The 18,640-nt window shown below is 34.8% G+C and overlaps 1 non-coding gene across 1 annotated transcript; it reads right to left on the minus strand.

The window, feature by feature from the left end:
* Nucleotides 1–1,949: 1,949 nt before the first annotated feature.
* On the minus strand, nucleotides 1,950–2,057 carry LOC112788103 (small nucleolar RNA R71). The gene has a single exon (XR_003195482.1). It is a non-coding gene; the product is annotated as a small nucleolar RNA R71 (small nucleolar RNA).
* Nucleotides 2,058–18,640: the final 16,583 nt, after the last annotated feature.

An 18,640-nucleotide genomic window follows, 5' to 3' on the forward strand; every position in this document is an offset into this window, starting at 1 on the left:
ATATACAAAAAAAAAATTAAAATCATAAAACCAAAAATATTTTGTGTTTCTTGTTAAAGTCTTGTGTCAAATTTTAAGTTTGGTGTCAATTGCATGTTTTTAATTTTTCTTAAAAATTCTCGAAAATTTATCATGTGTTCTTCCTTGATCTTCAAATTGTTCTTGATGATTTTCCTTGTTTGATCTTTAATTTTTTTGTTTTGTGTTCTTTGTTATTTTTCATATGCATTTTTGAATTCATAGTGTCTAAACATTAAAAATTTCTAAGTTTGGTGTCTTGCTTGTGTTTCTTTTCTTAAAAATTTTCTAAAATATGTTCTTGATGTTCATCATGATCTTCAAAGTGTTCTTGGTGTTCATCTTGACATTCAAAGTGTTCTTGCATGCATTATTTGTTTTGATCTTAAATTCCTATGTTATGTGTCATTGAGTTGTTTTTCTCTCTCTTCATTAATTCAAAAAATAAAAAATAATATCTTTCTCTTATTTTACTCATAAATTTCGAAATTTTGGGTTGATTTAGTCAAAGATTTTTAAAATATAGTTGTTTTTTGTTAGTCAAGTCAAATTTTCAATTTAAAAACTTTATCTTTTCAAATCTTTCTCAAAAATCAAATCTTTTTCATTTTTCTTTCATGTTTTCCAAAATTTTTTTAATTAATTTTCAAAATCTTTCTCTTAATTTTATTTCATAATTTTCGAAATTATTGCTAACATTTAATGTTTCGATTCAAAAATTTCAAGTTTGTTACTTTCCTGTTAAGAAAGGTTCAATCTTTAAATTCTAGAATCATATTTTTTAGTTTCTTGTTAGTCAAGTCTTCAACTTTAATTTTCAAAATCAAATATTTTTAAATTTCTTTTTCAAATCTTTTTCAAAAATTAATTTCAAAATCTTTTTCTAACTTCTTATCTTTTTAAAATTTATTTTCAAAACTTTTTCAATTAACTACTTGACTTTTTGTTTGATTTTAAAAAAGTTTTCTATTTCTTATCTTTTTCAAAACCACTTAACAACCTTTCTCTCTCTCTAATTTTCGAAAACCATTACCTACTTTTTCAAAATTTTTTTTAATTAACTAATTGTTTTAAATTTTAATTTTATTTTATTTCTTTTCTTAAATTTCAAATTCTAACTAATAATTAAAATAAAAACAAAAATATTTTTCTTTTATTTTAATTAAGATTCGAATACTCTCTCTCTCTCATCTCTTTTTATTTATTTTATTTATTCACTAACACTTCTCTTCTTAAAATTTGAACCCTCTCCCTCTCTCTGCATTCGAATTCTTCTTATTCTCCCTCTACCTCATTCTTCTATTCTTCCATTCTTCTACTCACATAAAGGAATCTCTATACTGTGACATAGAGGATTTCTCTTCTCTCTTTGTTCTCTTCTTTTTCATATGAGTAGGAATAAGGATAAGAAGATTCTTGTTGAAGCTGATCCTGAACCTGAAAGGACTCTGAAGAGGAAACTAAGAGAAGCTAAAGAACAATACTCTGGAGAGGACCTTACAGAAATTTTCGAAAAAGAAGTAGAGATGGCAGCCGAAAATAACAACAATGGTGGAGATGCAAGGAAGATGCTTGGTGACTTTACTGCACCAACTTCCGACTTTTATGGAAGAAGCATCTCAATTCCTGCAATTGGAGCAAACAACTTGGAGCTTAAGCCTCAATTAGTTTCTCTAATGCAGCAGAATTGCAAGTTTCGTGGACTTCCATTAGAAGATCTTCATCAGTTCTTAGCTAAATTCTTGTAAATTTGTGACACTGTTAAGACCAATGGGGTTAATCCCGAGGTCCACAGACTTATGCTTTTCTCCTTTGCTGTAAGAGACAGAGCTGGGATATGGTTGGACTCACAACCTAAAGAAAGCCTGAACTCTTGGGAAAAGTTGGTCAATGCTTTCTTGGCCAAATTCTTTCCACCTCAAAAGTTGAGCAAGCTTATAGTGGAAGTCCAAACCTTCAGACAGAAGGAAGGTGAATCCCTCTATGAAGCTTGGGAAAGATACAAGTAATTGATCAGAAGGTGTCCTTTTGACATGCTTTCAGAATGGAGCATCTTATGTATATTCTATGATGGTCTATCTGAATTGTCCAAGATGTCATTGGACCACTCTGCTGGTGGATCTCTTCATCTGAAGAAAACCCATGCAGAAGCCCAGGAACTCATTGAGATGGTTGCAAATAACCAGTTCATGTACACTTCTGAAAGAAATCCTGTGAATAATGGGGTAACTCAGAAGAAAGGTGTTCTTGAGATTGATACTTTGAATTCCATATTGGCTCAGAACAAACTATTGACTCAGCAAGTTAATATGATTTCTCAGAATCTGACTGGAATGCAAGCTGCAGCCGGCAGTACTAAAGAAGCTTCCTCTGAAGAAGAAGCTTATGACCCTGAGAATCTTGCAATGGAAGAGGTGAATTACATGGGAGAATCCTATGGAAACACCTATAATCCTTTATGGAGAAATCATCCGAATTTCTCATGGAAGGATCAACAGAAGCCTCAACAAGGCTTCAATAATAATAATGGTGGGAGAAATAGGTTTGGCAATAGCAAGTCTTTTCCATCATCTTCTGAGCAACAGACAGAGAACTCTAAGCAGAGCCTCTCTGACTTAGCAACCATAGTCTCTGATCTATCTAAGACCACTCTAAGTTTCATGATTGAAACAAGGTCCTCCATCAGAAATTTGGAGGCACAAGTGGGTCAACTAAGTAAAAGAGTTACTGAAATCTCTCCTAGTACTCTCCCAAGCAATACAGAAGAGAATCCAAAGAGAGAATGCAAGGCCATAAATATAACCAACATGGCCGAACCTATAGAGGAGGAAGAGGCAGTGGTTTCCAGTGAGGAAGACCCCAATGGACGTCCACTAACCCCTAAGGAGTTCCCTAATAAGGAACCAAAAGAATCTGAGGCTCATACAGAGACCATAAAGATTCCACTGAACTTACTGTTACCATTCATGAGCTCAGATGAGTATTCTTCCTCTCAAGAGGATGAAGATATTGTTGAAGAGCAAGTTGCTCAGCACCTATGAGAAATCATGAAGCTGAATGGCAAGTTATTTGGTAATGAGACTTGGGAGGATGAACCTCCATTGCTCATCAATGAACTGAATGCTTTGGTTCAACTGAAATTACCACAGAAGAAACCAGATCCCGGAAAGTTCTTAATATCCTGTATCATAGGCACCATGACCTTTGAGAAGGCTCTGTGTGACCTGGGGTCAGGTATAAACCTCATGCCACTCTTTGTAATGGAGAAACTAGGGATATTTGTGGTACAAGCTGCAAGAATCTCACTAGAGATGGTAGACAACTCAAGGAAACAGGCTTATGGACTTGTAGAGGATGTCTTAGTGAAGGTTGAAGGCTTTTACATCCCTGCTGATTTCATAATTCTAGACACTGGGAAGGATGAGGATGAATCCATTATCCTTGGAAGACTCTTCCTAGCCACAACAAGAGCTGTGATTAATGTGGACAGAGGAGAGTTAATCCTTCAGTTGAATGGGGGCTACCTTGTGTTTAAGGCTCAAGGATCTTCTTCTGTAACCATGGAGAGGAAGCATGAAAAGCTTCTTTCAATACAGAGAAAAACAGAGCCCTCACACTCAACTTCTAAGTTTGGTGTTAGGAGGCCACCATCAAGCTTTGAGTCTCTGTTAAGCTCTCTAAGAGCTCACTGTCAAGCTATTGACATTAAAGAAGTGCTTATTGGGAGGCAACCCAATGTTATTTAATTATATTTATTTATATTCTATTGTCATTTTATATTTTATATAGGTTGATGATCATGTGAAGTAAAAAAAAACGGCTGCAGAATTAAAGCAAAATAAAAAACAGCATCAAAAACAGCACACCCTGAAGGACAGGCTTACTGGCGTTTAAACGCCAGTAAGGATAGCATAATGGGCGTTTAACACCCAGTCTGGCAGTATTTTGGGCGCTAAACACCAAAAATGGTAGACAGACAGGCGTTTAATGCCAGAAAAGGGTGTTTGGTGTCTGGCTGGCGTTAAACGCTAGAAAGGGGCATCAACCTGGCGTCTAACGCCAGAAAAGGGTGTCTGGCTAGCATTAAACGCCAGAAAAGGTAGCAGAGTTAGCGTTAAACGCCAAAAATGACAAACAGAGGGCGTTTAAATGCCAGAATGGTGCAGGGACCAGAATTCCTTGACACCTCAGGATCTGTGGACCCCACAGGATTCCTACCTACTCCAACTCACTCTCTCTCCTCCTCACACCTCTCCATAACACTCTTTCCCAAATACCCTTGATCAATCCCATTAATACCCCTTCCCCAAATACCATTCACCTATCAAATCCTACCCTCTTCCCCATAATCTCTTCACCATTCACATTCATCTATCATAAAACCCCACCTACCTCACCATTCAAATTCAAAATATTTCCCTCCCAAACCCAACCCCTCATACACGAATTCCCCCTCTCTCTTATCCTATAAATACCCCTCCTTACCACCTTCAATTTCGCACATCATAAACACTTAAACCCCTTTGGCCGAAACCAACCTTCCCCTCCATCTCCTCCATTTCTTCTTCTTCTACTCCCTTCTTTCTTCTTTTGCTCGAGGACGAGCAAACCTTTTAAGTTTGGTGTGGGAAAAAGCTCTGCTTTTTATTTTTCCATAACCATTAATGGCACCTAAGACCAGAGAAACCTCTAGAAAGAGGAAAAGGAAGGCAATTGCTTCCACCTCCGAGTCATGGGAGATGGAGAGATTCATCTCAAAAGTCCATCACTAAGAAGAGGATGGAGCAAACAAGAGAGCCCACTCATGGACCTCAACAAGAGCATGAGGAAATTCCTCATCAAGAAATTCCTAAGATGCCTCAAGGGATGCACTTTCCTCCACACAACAATTGGGAGCAACTCAACACCTCTTTAGGAGATTTGAGTTCTAACATGGGGCAACTAAGGATGGAGTACCAAGAGCACTCCATTATCCTCAATAAAATCAGAAAGGACCAAAAAGCCATGAGAGAGGAGCAACAAAGGCAAGGAAGAGACATAGAGGAGCTCAAGCACTCCATAGGATCTTCAAGAGGAAGAACTAGCCGCCATCACTAAGGTGGACCCGTTCTTTAATTTCCTTGTTCTTATTTTTCTATTTTTCGGTTTTTATGATTTATGTTTTGTCTATGTTTGTGTCTTTATTACATGATCATTAGTGTCTAGTGTCTATGTCTTAAAGCTATGAATGATTCCATGAATCCTTCACCTTTCTTAAATGAAAAATGTTTTCTGAAAAAGAAAAAAAAAGTGCATGAATTTCGAATTCTATCTTGAAATTAGTTTAATTATTTTGATGTGGTGGCAATACTTTTTGTTTTCTGAATGAATGCTTGAACAGTGCATATTTTTTATAGTAAAGTTTATGAATGTTAAAATTGTTGGCTCTTGAAAGAATAATGAAAAAAGAGAAATGTTATTGATAATCTGAAAAATCATAAAATTGATTCTTGAAGCAAGAAAAAGCAGTGAAAAACACAAAGCTTGCGAAAAAAATGGCAAAAAATAAAAAAAAGAAAGAAAAAGAAAAAGCAAGCAGAAAAAGCCAATAACCCTTTAAACTAAAAGGCAAGGGTAAAAATGATCCAAGGCTTTAAGCATTAATGGATAGGAGGGTCCAAAGGAATAAAATCCTGGCCTAAGCGGCTAAATCAAGCTGTCCCTAACCATGTGCTTGTGTCATGAAGGTCCAAGTGAAAAGCTTGAGACTGAGTGGTTAAAGTCGTGGTCGAAAGGAAAAAGAGTGTGCTTAAGAGCTCTGGGCACCTCTACTGGGGACTCTAACAAAGCTGAGTCACAATCTGAAAAGGTCCACCCAGTTATGTGTCTGTGGCATTTATGTATCCGGTGGTAATACTGGAAAACAAAATGCTTAGGGTCACGGCCAAAACTCATAAAGTAGCTGTGTTCAAGAATCAATATACTGAACTAGGAGAATCAATAACACTATCTGAATTCTGAGTTCCTATAGATGCCAATTATTCTGAACTTCAAAGGATAAAGTGAGATGCCAAAATTGTTCAGAAGCAAAAAGGCTACTAGTCCCGCTCATCTAAGTGGAACTAAACTTCATTGATATTTTGGAATTTATTGTATATTCTCTTCTTTTTATCCTATTTTATTTTTAGTTGCTTGGGGACAAGCAACAATTTAAGTTTGGTGTTGTGATGAGCGGATAATTTATACCTTTTTTGGCATTATTTTTAGGTAGTTTTTAGTATGTTTTAGTTACTTTTTATTATATTTTTATTAATTTTTATGCAAAAATCACATTTCTGGACTTTACTATGAGTTTGTGTGTTTTTCTGTAATTTCAGATATTTTCTGGCTGAAATTGAGGAACCTGAGCAAAAATCTGATTCAGAGGCTGAAAAAAGACTGCAGATGTTGTTGGATTCTAACCCTCCTGCACTCGAAGTAAATTTTCTGGAGCTATAGAAGCCCAATTGGCGCGCTCTCAATTGCGTTGAAAAGTAGACATCTTGGGCTTTCCAGCAATGTATAATAGTCCATACTTTGCCCGAGATTTGATGGCCCAAACTGGCGTTCAAACGCCCACCAAAGACCATTTTCTGGAGTAAAACGCCAAAACTGGCACCAGAACTGGAGTTAAACGCCCAAACTGGCTCTCAAGCTAGCATTTAACTCCAAGAATGGCCTATGCACATGAAAGCTTCAATGCTCATCCCAAGCACACACCAAGTGGGCCCCGAAAGTGGATTTCTGCACTATCTGCACTTAGTTATTCATTTTCTGTAATCCCTAGTAACTAGTTTAGTATAGAGAGCACTTTTTACTATTGTATTAGGGGATTATGATATTATCATCATTGGACTTGAAGGCTGGCTACACGGCCATGCCTAGACTATTTTCTCTTATGTATTTTCTACGGTGGAGTTTCTACACCTCATAGATTAAGGTGCGGAGTTTTGCTGTTCTTCATGAATTAATGCAAGTACTATTGTTTTTCTTTCAATTCATGCCTACTTCTTCTCCAAGATACACTCTCTTACTTAATTCAGTTAAGTCAGAATGAAAGGGTGACCCATGACAATCACCCACTATCTTCGTTACTCGCTTAGCCAAGATCCGTGTGCCTGACAACCACAAGCGGTCTACATGATGTTCAACGTAGTCATTGGACGACAGCCAGAGTATATTCTCTTGGGTTTCTAATACACGGACCGAGTCTGTGAGATTAGGATCTTTGTGGTATAGGCTAGAACCATTGGCAGCATTTCTGAGATCTGAAAAGTCTAAACCTTGTCTGTGCTATTCCGAGTAGGATCTGGGAAGGGATGACTGTGACGAGCTTCAAACTTACGAATGTTGGGCGCAGTGACAGTGTGCAAAAGGATAAGGATCCTATTCCGACGCTAGTGAGAATCGACAGATGATTAGCCGTGCGGTAGCTGTACCTAGTATTTTTCATCCGAGACGAGAAATCCGACAGTTAATTAGCTGTGCAGAAACCGTACCTGGTATTTTTCATCCGAGAGGATCATACAGCTTGCCATGGAAGGGAGCACGCATGATTGGATGAAGACAGTAGGAAAGCAGAAGTTCAGAAGTAACAAAGCATCTCCAAACGCTTATCTGAAATTCCCACCAATGAATTACATAAGTATCTCTATCTTATTTTTTGTTTTTTTATCTTTTAATTATCAAAACCTCATAACCAATTGAATCCGCCTAACTAAGATTTACAAGATGACCATAGCTTGCTTCAAGCCGACAATCTCCGTGGGATCGACCCTTACTCACGTAAGGTATTACTTGGACGACCCAGTGCACTTGCTGGTTAGTTGTGCGGAGTTGTGAAAAGTGTGAATCACAATTTCGTGCACCAGTGGCCTTGGATTTAGATTGAGATTTATAATGATTGGTTTTGAAAGACAAATTTGAAAATCATTAAATTGAAATGCTGACGTTGTATTGAGATTGGTTTAAGGAAACCTCTGATGGGTGGTAAACTCCAGTTTTTAGGGGAGGTGCTGTCGAAATTTTTCCAAAAATTTGAAAGAGTGTTGGTTATGGTTTTGAAAATAATTTTTTATTTGAGTAATTTTAATAAAAGAGATGTGTTTCGAATGCTTTTATAGATTATTAAAGAAAATCGAATTCTTATGATTTTGTTAACTTGTTATTTCAAACTCATTTGACTTTTAAAAATGAAGAGAGTTTTGATTAATTAGTCAAAGACTTTAAAATTGCAAGTTATATAGAAATTCGAGGGTTTGGGAATAAGAAAGTAAGTTTGGAAGTTATGCTTGGAGTTGAGCTATGATTAGTGGTAATTAGCTTGACAGAAAGAGAGGATAGTGATGGAGTATGATTAAGGTATAGTGATGATTTTTGCTTGATTATAGTGATGTGGGATGATGACTATGATTAATAATGATGATATTATTGATGACATAATTTGAGATTTAATAAGATGTGAGTTGATGAGACGATAAAATTAAGGAACGAGGCTGTTGGTCGGTGTTGGACGAATGATCGAGATCATCGGAGATAAAAGAATCAGAGCGCGGCAATGGAAGCACGCAGAGTAAAAAGACCTTGAAACTACTATGCGTTGGATATAAAGGCAGACTACTCTCACGTACTCGTGGTGGCGGATGGAATTTTGGAGGGCAAAAATTTCTGTTGGGGGGGTAGAATGTAAAACCCGGTCAAACTATAAATAATTAAATAATAAATTAAATTGGAGCGAATATGGTTAGAAAATTTAGCAATCAGAATTTGGTAATCTAAATATGATATTTGGATTTAGTGAATTTTTCTGAGTCGAAAAACATAGTTTTCTGCGTAAAAATGCACACTGGAATTTTGACCGGCAGTACCAACTGAGATCTGTCCGGTACTGCAGTTGGGAAAATTAATTATAAGTGAATGAGGCTAAGAAATTAGGATTTATAATTAGGAAAGGTAGAAATATTTAAAATGCGATTTAAAACCCTAATCTTAAAGGTTTTGGCCCAAAATCGGGCCAACGGACAAAAATAAGTGAACCGGGCCCAAGTGGACTCAAGACCTAACATATATAAATATTAGTTATGAGTATTTCAGCTCATTTATCCTAAAAGAAGGGGTGTGGGGGCGGATAGAGAGAAGAGAGGAAAGAAACCTAGCCTTCCAAACTTCAAATCACCATAACTTTCTCTCCAGAACTCCGATTGACGAGCCGTTTACGACCACGCGTCGCTCTTCTCATCCTCTACAATTCTATCTAAGTTTTGTGGTGAGTAATCTAATGTCCTCTTCCCAGTTTTCGTTTTTCTCCTTAAATTCGAATTTGATTTGGGTTTTGAGAAAATCTTGTGATTTTAGTTGTTTAGAGGTGCTCTAGTATGAGCCATGGGTGATATTCATCACAAACTTCAGTGAGTTAAGGTAAAAAACCCTCTAACCCATGTGATTTATCATTTTCATAAACCCTAGGTTGAAGTATATATGTGGTATTGGTTATGCTAGTGTATTTGGTGATTTGGGTGCACAATTGGGAGGTTGGTGTTGCTTGTAGAGCTTTGGTGAGACTTGGAGCTAAGGGTTGGTGGATACTTCCAAGAAGAAGCTCAATTATTTTGGCTACAAGAGGTACAATTTAAGTTTCATTTAAGTACCGTGTGGTGTGATGAAAATTTCTAGGCTAGATACCCCTAGGATTAAGTTTGGATTGCGTGAATAGTTGGTATTAATATGCATAGTTGATATGTAATGTAAATTAATGATTGGGTTGAGAATTTTATGAATTTGTATGTATGGTATGTTGAGAATTTGATGAATTGAATAATGAATATTGGTTTGTGGACTATGCATTTAAATTGTGAATTTGGGCTGGAGGCCGTGAATTTTGGACCAGGGGCCGGAAGACGTAAGGAAGGTAAGTTGATATGTGTATTGTGTGATGATATAAGATATTAAATGGAATTAGATCTTGAATGTGTGAATAATTGGTTTGGTTATTGAATAATAAGGTTTGAAGAATTGAGGTGTGGAATTTGATAGTTTTTGGGTGAAATTGTGTAGAGGAGGTAGGTTTGGTTTGGTTGAGTGTAATTATGTGAATGTGGTTGGGTTGTGGTAATTTGGATGAGTGAAAATGGATTTGACTTGTGAACATTAGAAAAATTGGTGATTTCTATTCTTGGGTAAAAACTAATTTTTTACCAACTTTGGCGATTCGTAACTCAGTCCACAGAGTTTGGAATTCTTCAAAAATAGATTTTTATGAAAGTTTATTTAAAAATCTTTCCAACGGTTCTGAAATGGTTGAAAAAGGACTTTTGTAGAAGAAGTTATGTGTGGTGGAAGTTTGAGGTTTAAAAATGAAATTCTGCAGCTTTTTTAACTTAGTAAAATTTTTGGCAAAGCGTACACCCACGCGTACGCGTGGTTGACGCGCATGCGTCGCTATCAAATTTTTACTACTCCACGCGTACGCCTGGCTGGCGCGTACGTGTCGATGTGCTGAATTGAGTGCCCAGCCAAAATTCTTGATAGTTGTGCGGGTTTTGTGCGAGGAGCACAAAATTAAACGCATCCATGCGTACGCGTGGCTGACGCGCAGGTGTCACCTTACTTATCTCCCATCCATGCGTGCGCATGGGGAACACACACGCCTGACCCCGTTTTCACCCCAAAGCTGATTTTGAGTGTTCAAAGCCAAATTTCAGACTTCTAAGTCTCCATTCTCACCCTTAATGTCCTCAATACTTATAGTATGCCTAGTAATGAAAAGAAGATAGGACATGTGGTAACTTGTGGATGAAGTAAAGTGAGGATCAATGATGAACGATGAGAAATGATGATTGTATGAGTTGCTGAGGGTGATGATGGAAGTGCGGTGTATGCAGTGAGCCAAAAGGCTGTATTTGATAATGATTATTGGCTGGTTATGTGTTATGTCATGAGCCGGATGGCAATGATAAATATTGATTTATGGTTGGAAATGAAAATATGGCTTTGAATGATTGTCTTATCTTGAGCTCTCTTTCTCGAAAGTGCGACCCCAGAGAGATGAAGGAAGGTGAGGATCCCCTTCCTTGTTCCTCCTTGTATTGTAAAATCGCCCCAAGCGAGATGGTGGGAGGTTAGGATCCTCTCCTTGGTTCCTCCTGTGCATATGAGAACGTACCTCCTGGGTAGATGCAAGGGTTGTGGTTGCGCCCCACTTGCTCCAGGTTGGTTAGTATAGAGGCTCCCCGGGTAGACGCAAGGGTTGTGGTTTCGCCTCCACTTGCCCCGGGTTATGATGAGCGATGTATAAATGTACAATCATGTGATGTATAAATGATGATATGGTCATGATGAATGATTATGAAATGTTATGAATGAATGTGAAATGATTATCTGAGATACAAGTTTCCCTAGATGAAAGCAGTGACTAGCCACCACGTGTTCTAGGTTGAGACTCGATACTCTCCTGACCCTATGTCGTAAGTGTGGCCTTACACTGTGAAAGTTCAGAATGAGCTCGCCCCCGTGGATAAACACCAGTGTGGGTGTTGTATGGATAAACACCAGTGTGGGTGTTGTATGATTATGATTGAGAATAACTCGAGTTGGGGATGCACGACAGAGGGACAGTCCAATGGTTAGTTACCAGGACTTGTCGGGTTGACTATATAACCGACAGATGATATCATCAGCCATAGGGCAGGCATACATCATTTGCATATGTTTGAATTGTTTGTGTTTGCCTATTTGTTTTGGATTGCTATATCGTATATGCTATCTTACCTGATTATGTGCTACTTGTTCTACTTGTACTTTAATTGTGTATTACTTGTCTGCATTGCTTGTGTTTGTACAAATGACAGGTCCCTCATGCTGGACGCTGAGGGCTGTTCTGGATGAGATGAGTGGATAATGTAATTGAATAATGATGATGATTTTTGAATGAGATAATTTGACTTCTCTGGGTAGACGCAGTGAAGTGAGTTCACTTGCTCCAGGTGAGGAAATGATGTATTGATATAGAATTACTGAGAAAGAATAACTGGTGATGATTTTGTTTATGATTCTGATTCTGATTCGTTGGAGAGTTAGAGAGAGTTGAGAAGCTTGAGAAAGAGGAATTAGACTTAGCATTCCCTTATGATAGTTGCCTATTTATGGATTAGCGAGAACATAGGGTGAATATTGATGAAAGGAAGTTTAGGATGCTCAGTGAGTATTTATTACAATGCATTGTATTTATTTGGCACTTTTACCGTACTGGGAACCCATGGGTCGGGGGTTCTCATTCCGTATATATCTCTTGCTTTTCAGATACAGATCCAGGTTCTTAGAAGTGAGCTGTGGTTCATTTGAGAGATGGCGAAGATCTTTATATTCTCTACTTTATATTTTGCTTAGAATCTCTCCACCTTTATTTTGAAAAGATTATAATATGTATTGAACTCTTTTGAACTTGCTTATAGAGGCTCTTATGTTTCTTTGGGAGAGATTAGAAGATACTGTTGTCTACTACTATTATACTGTACCTTAGCCGGCCTAAATTTCGTGGGTCGCGACTAGTGGCTATTTACTTATGTTATATATCTATAGACTGTTCTTCTCTTATCTCCTTTATGCCTTTATCCTTGTAACGCTTTCGACTTCACGCTTTATCTTTTAGTTCTCGATGCGTGAGTGTTACGACTTCGCGATTTTATTTTTACTCTTTTCAGACTTCTCGTTTAATACTCCTTTCAATTATACTTATAATCATGTAATAAAAATCCACCTTAAGAGTCGTACCACTGTAATATCATTGACTTATAATTCGAGTATAAAAATTTAAATATTAAGATGTTACAACTATAACCATTTTTTAATATTTTAATATTAATATCTTCAATTAATCAAAATCTACTCCACTTCACATGGTCTAATCATTTTGTTTTTGACACAAAATAACAAATACAAGTCACTTAATTAATAATTTTTCACATTGAATCTTTAATTTCTGCAAACATTCACCAAATTTAAGGTGGAGAATTATTAAGTGACTTGTGTTGTTATTTTATGTCAAAATGCAAAATGATTAAAACAGATAAAGTGGAGTAAGTTTTAATTAATTGAAGATATCGTATTAAAATATTAAAGTAAAGAATACTTGTGGTTAATTGGCTTCAGTTATAAACAGAACATGAAGCAAAGTTTATTGTATCAAGTAGTAAAATACAAAACAAACAAGAACGAAGCATTTATTCCTCTAATATAGCTTCGTTTGTGTTTTTCTACTTGATGCAATAAACTCGCTTTGTGCTCTCTTTATAGTTGAAGTCAATAAACCACAATCACTTTTTAATTCAATATTTTAATATTAATATCTTCAATTAATCAAAATCTACTCCACTTTCACATGCTCCAACTATTTTGCTTTTGACACAAAATAATAATGCAAGTCACTTAATTAACAATTCTCCACCTTATCTTACAAATCTAATTTGAGTTAGCAAAATTTCACTTTGTAAGTTTTTTGAAAAGATCTTTGAAGCATTTCATTTTAGATTTGATAAGTAAAAAATATCATACATTTGTATTTATAATTTTTAAAAATTAAAAGTATTTTTATAAACACGTTAAATTTTTTTTTATCAAAATTAGTTTGTAATTATTAAAATTAAAAAATATGATATAATTTTATACATTAATATAAATTTAAATTTATCATTATATTTATATTTATTATGTTCTCTTTAAATTTTTAAATAATATTTATCAAACATAATTGTTATCACTTATATTTATTAAAATTTGTTTAATTTAATTAATCAAACATAGAAACTATGTCTTTTATAACTGTAACAAAATATTATTTATTTATTATTCTATGCAAATTTAGAAATATATCCCAAATTATTCTTACTTTAATTTTTTCTAATTTAGTGATCGTGTCTTTCAACCATGAATAATTATACATAATATTTTCTTAAAAAATTTATACATTTCCATTATGCAATTGTATATATATATTTATAATTAGAAATATCTAAGGTTGGTCAATTATAGGTCAGTCCTTTAAAATTTAAACAACAAAATAAAAAATCTGAAACCTCTAACTCACAAAATATGTTCTAAAATTTTATTAAATAATGTATTGTACTGTACATTCCTTCTTATACTCCACGTTGTTTTTGGGTTTACAGACACATATATTTGTGTTATTTGTATAAGGAGGATTTTTTCTGCTCAAAATAGAAAAAAAAAAAAATACAGTACATTTGATAAAATATTCTTAATATTTTTTTATCACATCAATAAAAATCTTAATACTATTGCTTATATGATAAAGATAAAATGACTTCTTACATATATGTCATACCTTAAAATAATCTCTAAAATTTTGATTAATTTAATTTAAATCTTTTAAATTCATGACTCACATTAGTCTATAAATTTATTTTAGCCGTTAACATTATGTTAATGTAGTTTGACAAAAGCGCTCCGATCCGAACAGTTATCGAAAGTACCATATAAAAACAGTTATCGAAAATATCATATAGGAGGAGAAAAAAGAGAGGAAGAGTTTTGACTAAAAATAATTATTTATTTAATAAAAAAATATTTTAACTTTTATATCATACATTATTGGAAACAACTGCGTTTGTTTTATTAATTTACATCCACCACAAAAACGGTATCATTTTGATTAACCCATCGTGTCAACTTAACATGCAAATTCAATACGGCGTCAATAAAGATAAACTCACTCACTAATTAAAATTTGAGATTAAGATAAGATTAATTAAAATTTCAAAAATCATTTGATACTCAAATTTTATGTATCATTTTTAGACTTTTTTTTTTTTATATCAGATGATGATGGATATCAGTGGCTAAAAGAAGAGGGGTTAAATCTTAGTCTCTTTTAATTTTGTTTTTAATAAATTAGGGTTTTGTTAAGACACTTTGAGTAGAAAATCAGGAGATATTTTGATTTTGTCTCTTGACGTGGTTGGAGCCAAAATAGAATTACAAGCAAGGTAGGTTACAGTGAGGTAATGCTGGATATGATATTCGGGAGATTATTTTGTTTTGTCTCTTATAGTGTAGAATCAAAAACAGAGAAGAGAAAGAGAAATGACACACAGATGTATTCTGATTCAGCTACTCAGTGCAATGTAGCCTACATCCAGTCTCCATCACAACAATGATAAAATTTTACTATTTTTCAACAGAATTACATTCACCAATTCTCCCTAGGATTCTAACCAATCCTATCTCAGACAAATCCAGTTTCTAACTCAAACCAGATTTGACTAGGAATTCACCCTAACTTTCAACAGCAAAGTGCTAACCCAACTTGTAAGGGAATCCCTTCAAGATCATGACAACAAAAGAGAAATACTTACAAAGAATTTCAGAAATAACTATGAATTTTTCTCCAAGTCTAACTCTCTTACCTTTTTTCACTCAATGGCTTTTTCTTACAAACCTCACTATTTTGTCTTTTGCCATTAAAAATAAAGAAAGACTACATTGAGAAATTGAGATATTCAATGAGAACCATGAAGGAGAAAAAAGACTAATTTGCTGAGCTATGAAAACCCAAACGTTTGTACTCTCACTCCTTGTTCTAATTCTTGGCCGTTCACCCCTTTAATAGAGGAGTGAAGCTTCCAAGGCTTGAAACTTGTTTCAGCACTTGTTTGACTTCTTCTCCAAAAAATCAGAAGCAGCAGCGATGTCACAGAGGAAAAAGAGGGTAGAAGCAGTGACCGAATCATACATGCATCCATACCTTTAATATTCTCTTTCAACATTTTTCATCTTTTTTCATAAATCAAAACCCTTCATTCTTGCTTTGACTCCAAGTCAGATTCTTGAGCGTTGATTCATAGCAGAGCTTCATCATCTTCAAAATTTTCAACTTTCTACTTTTGTGCTTGCAAAGAGAGGATTTCTTCATCGAGCTTCAATAAATTACAAATCTGGAAACTCCTTTTGTGCTTTTCCTTTGATGTGATCTTGCCTTTTTTGCCCTAACCTCTTTGACTTTCTCTTTTTTGCTTGGATTTGAAAACTTGCTTTTTGTTCTTTAATTTTGTCCTAGCTCAGAGCTTCCTTTTTTTTCTTTTGCTTCAGAGAGTTCATGTGGGTGATGTAAAAGAAAATAGAGAGAGAGAGAGAGAGAGAGTTTGGTTCGGTGGAGTGTTTTGGTTCAAATGAAATGAAAATTGAATCACTTAGTTAGAAACTAAGTTGGAAGATTAGATTTGGATATGGACCACTAATAGGTTTAATCTTGGGCCAATTTGCTTTCTTCCCTTCTTTCTTATAGCTCAGCCACTCAATCTTTGGATTAAGGGTGATAGTATGAATGCTTTGTTTAAGTTGAACCACTATTGGGCTTGTATTCATGCTTCTCAGGCTTGGTGTGATTAAATTATTTTTTGCACACTAAACAAAATAAATTACACGTACAATTGGCTTTTAACTCAATAATATTTAGTCATCATCTTAATATTTTAGTTCTTCAAACTCAACAATCTCTCCCTTGATAACAAACATTATAAAATAAATTAAAAAAATGAGAGGGGTTTTAGAAACTTCCCTTTGATGTTTCCTTTGATTTGAAACTCTCCCTTTCTTTTAATCACCAAGCTTCCCCTAAACATTTGCTTTTATCAACCTGACATTAACAAAATAGAAACAATTCCAAATATCCAAAAATTTTACAAACAATTTAATATTTTGGTGAACCTGTTTGATCACTAAAATATTTACAAGGATTTTTATAAAAAAATTCATCAACCAGCCTTGAGTCAACATTCATCAGAACTAAATCAAATATTATTTTGAGCAACTTTAGTCACCTAATCAGATACTAAACAAAAGTTATAATATTCACAATCAGAATAATTTTTATAAGCTACAAATAATAATTTCAATCATAATTTCAAGGCTGAAACAGCAGCCTACTTCAAACATCAAGCATTATAACATCACAGTTTCAACATAACTCATAACTGTTTCAATTCATTCATAGTACACATTACATAGCATTTACTCTCCCTTTTGTTATCAAGAAGGAAAACCTGCATAAAAAATAGTTCAATATGCAATCAAAATGTGCATAACAGTTAAAAGTCTTACTATCAAAGTTAAGTTTCTATGACTATTACACTCATCCAACAACAAACAGGTTTTAGCCAATAAAACTCAAAGACCAGAATTCAGAAAAAAACAAAATTTTAAACATCAGCAGCAGTAGTAGACAGGGGATAAACATTATATCCCTCATCCTCAGTTCCAAGAGGATCTTCCTTTTGATCGGACATTGCTTGTTCGTCATCTGAAGAGTCTATGTATTTTGAGCAACACTTCAACTTGGCTTTGAGATTTCCTAAAGAAGTTCTCATTTTGAATTGCTAGTTTTCTAGCTTGTTGGCTCAAGTTCATCATCTGTTTAGTGAGATTTATAAATTCTTGTAAGACGTCATTAATAATGCCATTCATTAGGTACTTGTGAGAGGAAGATGTCCCTACATTAGATGGATAAGGAAGACTTTCTTCCTCTTATTCTTCCAAAATCGTGTCCCTGGTTGTCTTTGTGCCTTTTTTCTTTGATTGTTTTACTGTACCACCAACCTTGAGATATGAAATTCTGTCTTCTAGGGTCTCATTGCTCAGATCAACAACAAAATACTCAAAGATGCAAGTTAAAATATATCATATGGAAGATAGACATTTTTATCACTTTCGATGCAGTCAAACATATGGCGCATCATCAAGTAAGTAAAAGAAATTTCAGTTTTGTTGAGTATTAGTGTGGAATTTCGAATACCACAACTGAATCGGCAAGTGCATCGGGTCGTACCAAGTAATATCTCAGGTGAGTGAGGGTCGATCTCATGAGGATTGATAACCAAGCAACAATGGTTGAATGATTCACTTAGTCAGACAAGCAGAAAATAGTATTTTGGAGTTCAAATTGCATTAAACAATAAATCATGAATTTAGAAAGCAAGCAGTAAATTTGGTGTGAAAACTATGTGAGAGAACAGTTAAGGTTTCGGAGATATTTATTTTTCCTTATTAATGGTTCTTACCAATTCTTTAATCATGCAAGATTTAATTCATGGCAAACTTTAATTGATTAAACCCTAATTCCTTAGTGATTTAATCTCATCTAACCTAATCAATCGCCAATTCCTTGGTCACTTAATTAAGATTAAAGGATTAGGTCCAATTCTAGTTTATTTGCCATATAAACCCTAATTATCCAAATATAAGATGATTATATGTCATGTATTACGTTAAGTCCAGGCAATTAGTGATTTAGGAGGAGTTACTTTCAAGCTGTTATTCAAGTGAGTTAACTTTTCCAAGAATCAATAAGAATTCATATAGAAAAAGAGCTATCTTCCAATAAACTCAAATTCATAAGATGAAGAATGAAAGTAATCCTTGAATATGAATCAGTACATTAATTAAAATAGAGTGACAATAGTATTAATCTATAGAATAAACAGAGCTCCTAACCTTAACAACGGAGGTTTAGTTGCTCATGGCTCAGAGAAAAGTTAGGGTTTCCAAAATGTGTAAAGTGCATAATGAGGTCGAGAAGAGGGGAAGGAGCCCGAAG

Source organism: Arachis hypogaea, chromosome 20 (genome assembly GCF_003086295.3).
Source record: "Arachis hypogaea cultivar Tifrunner chromosome 20, arahy.Tifrunner.gnm2.J5K5, whole genome shotgun sequence".
In the NCBI taxonomy this organism is placed as follows: domain Eukaryota; kingdom Viridiplantae; phylum Streptophyta; class Magnoliopsida; order Fabales; family Fabaceae; genus Arachis; species Arachis hypogaea.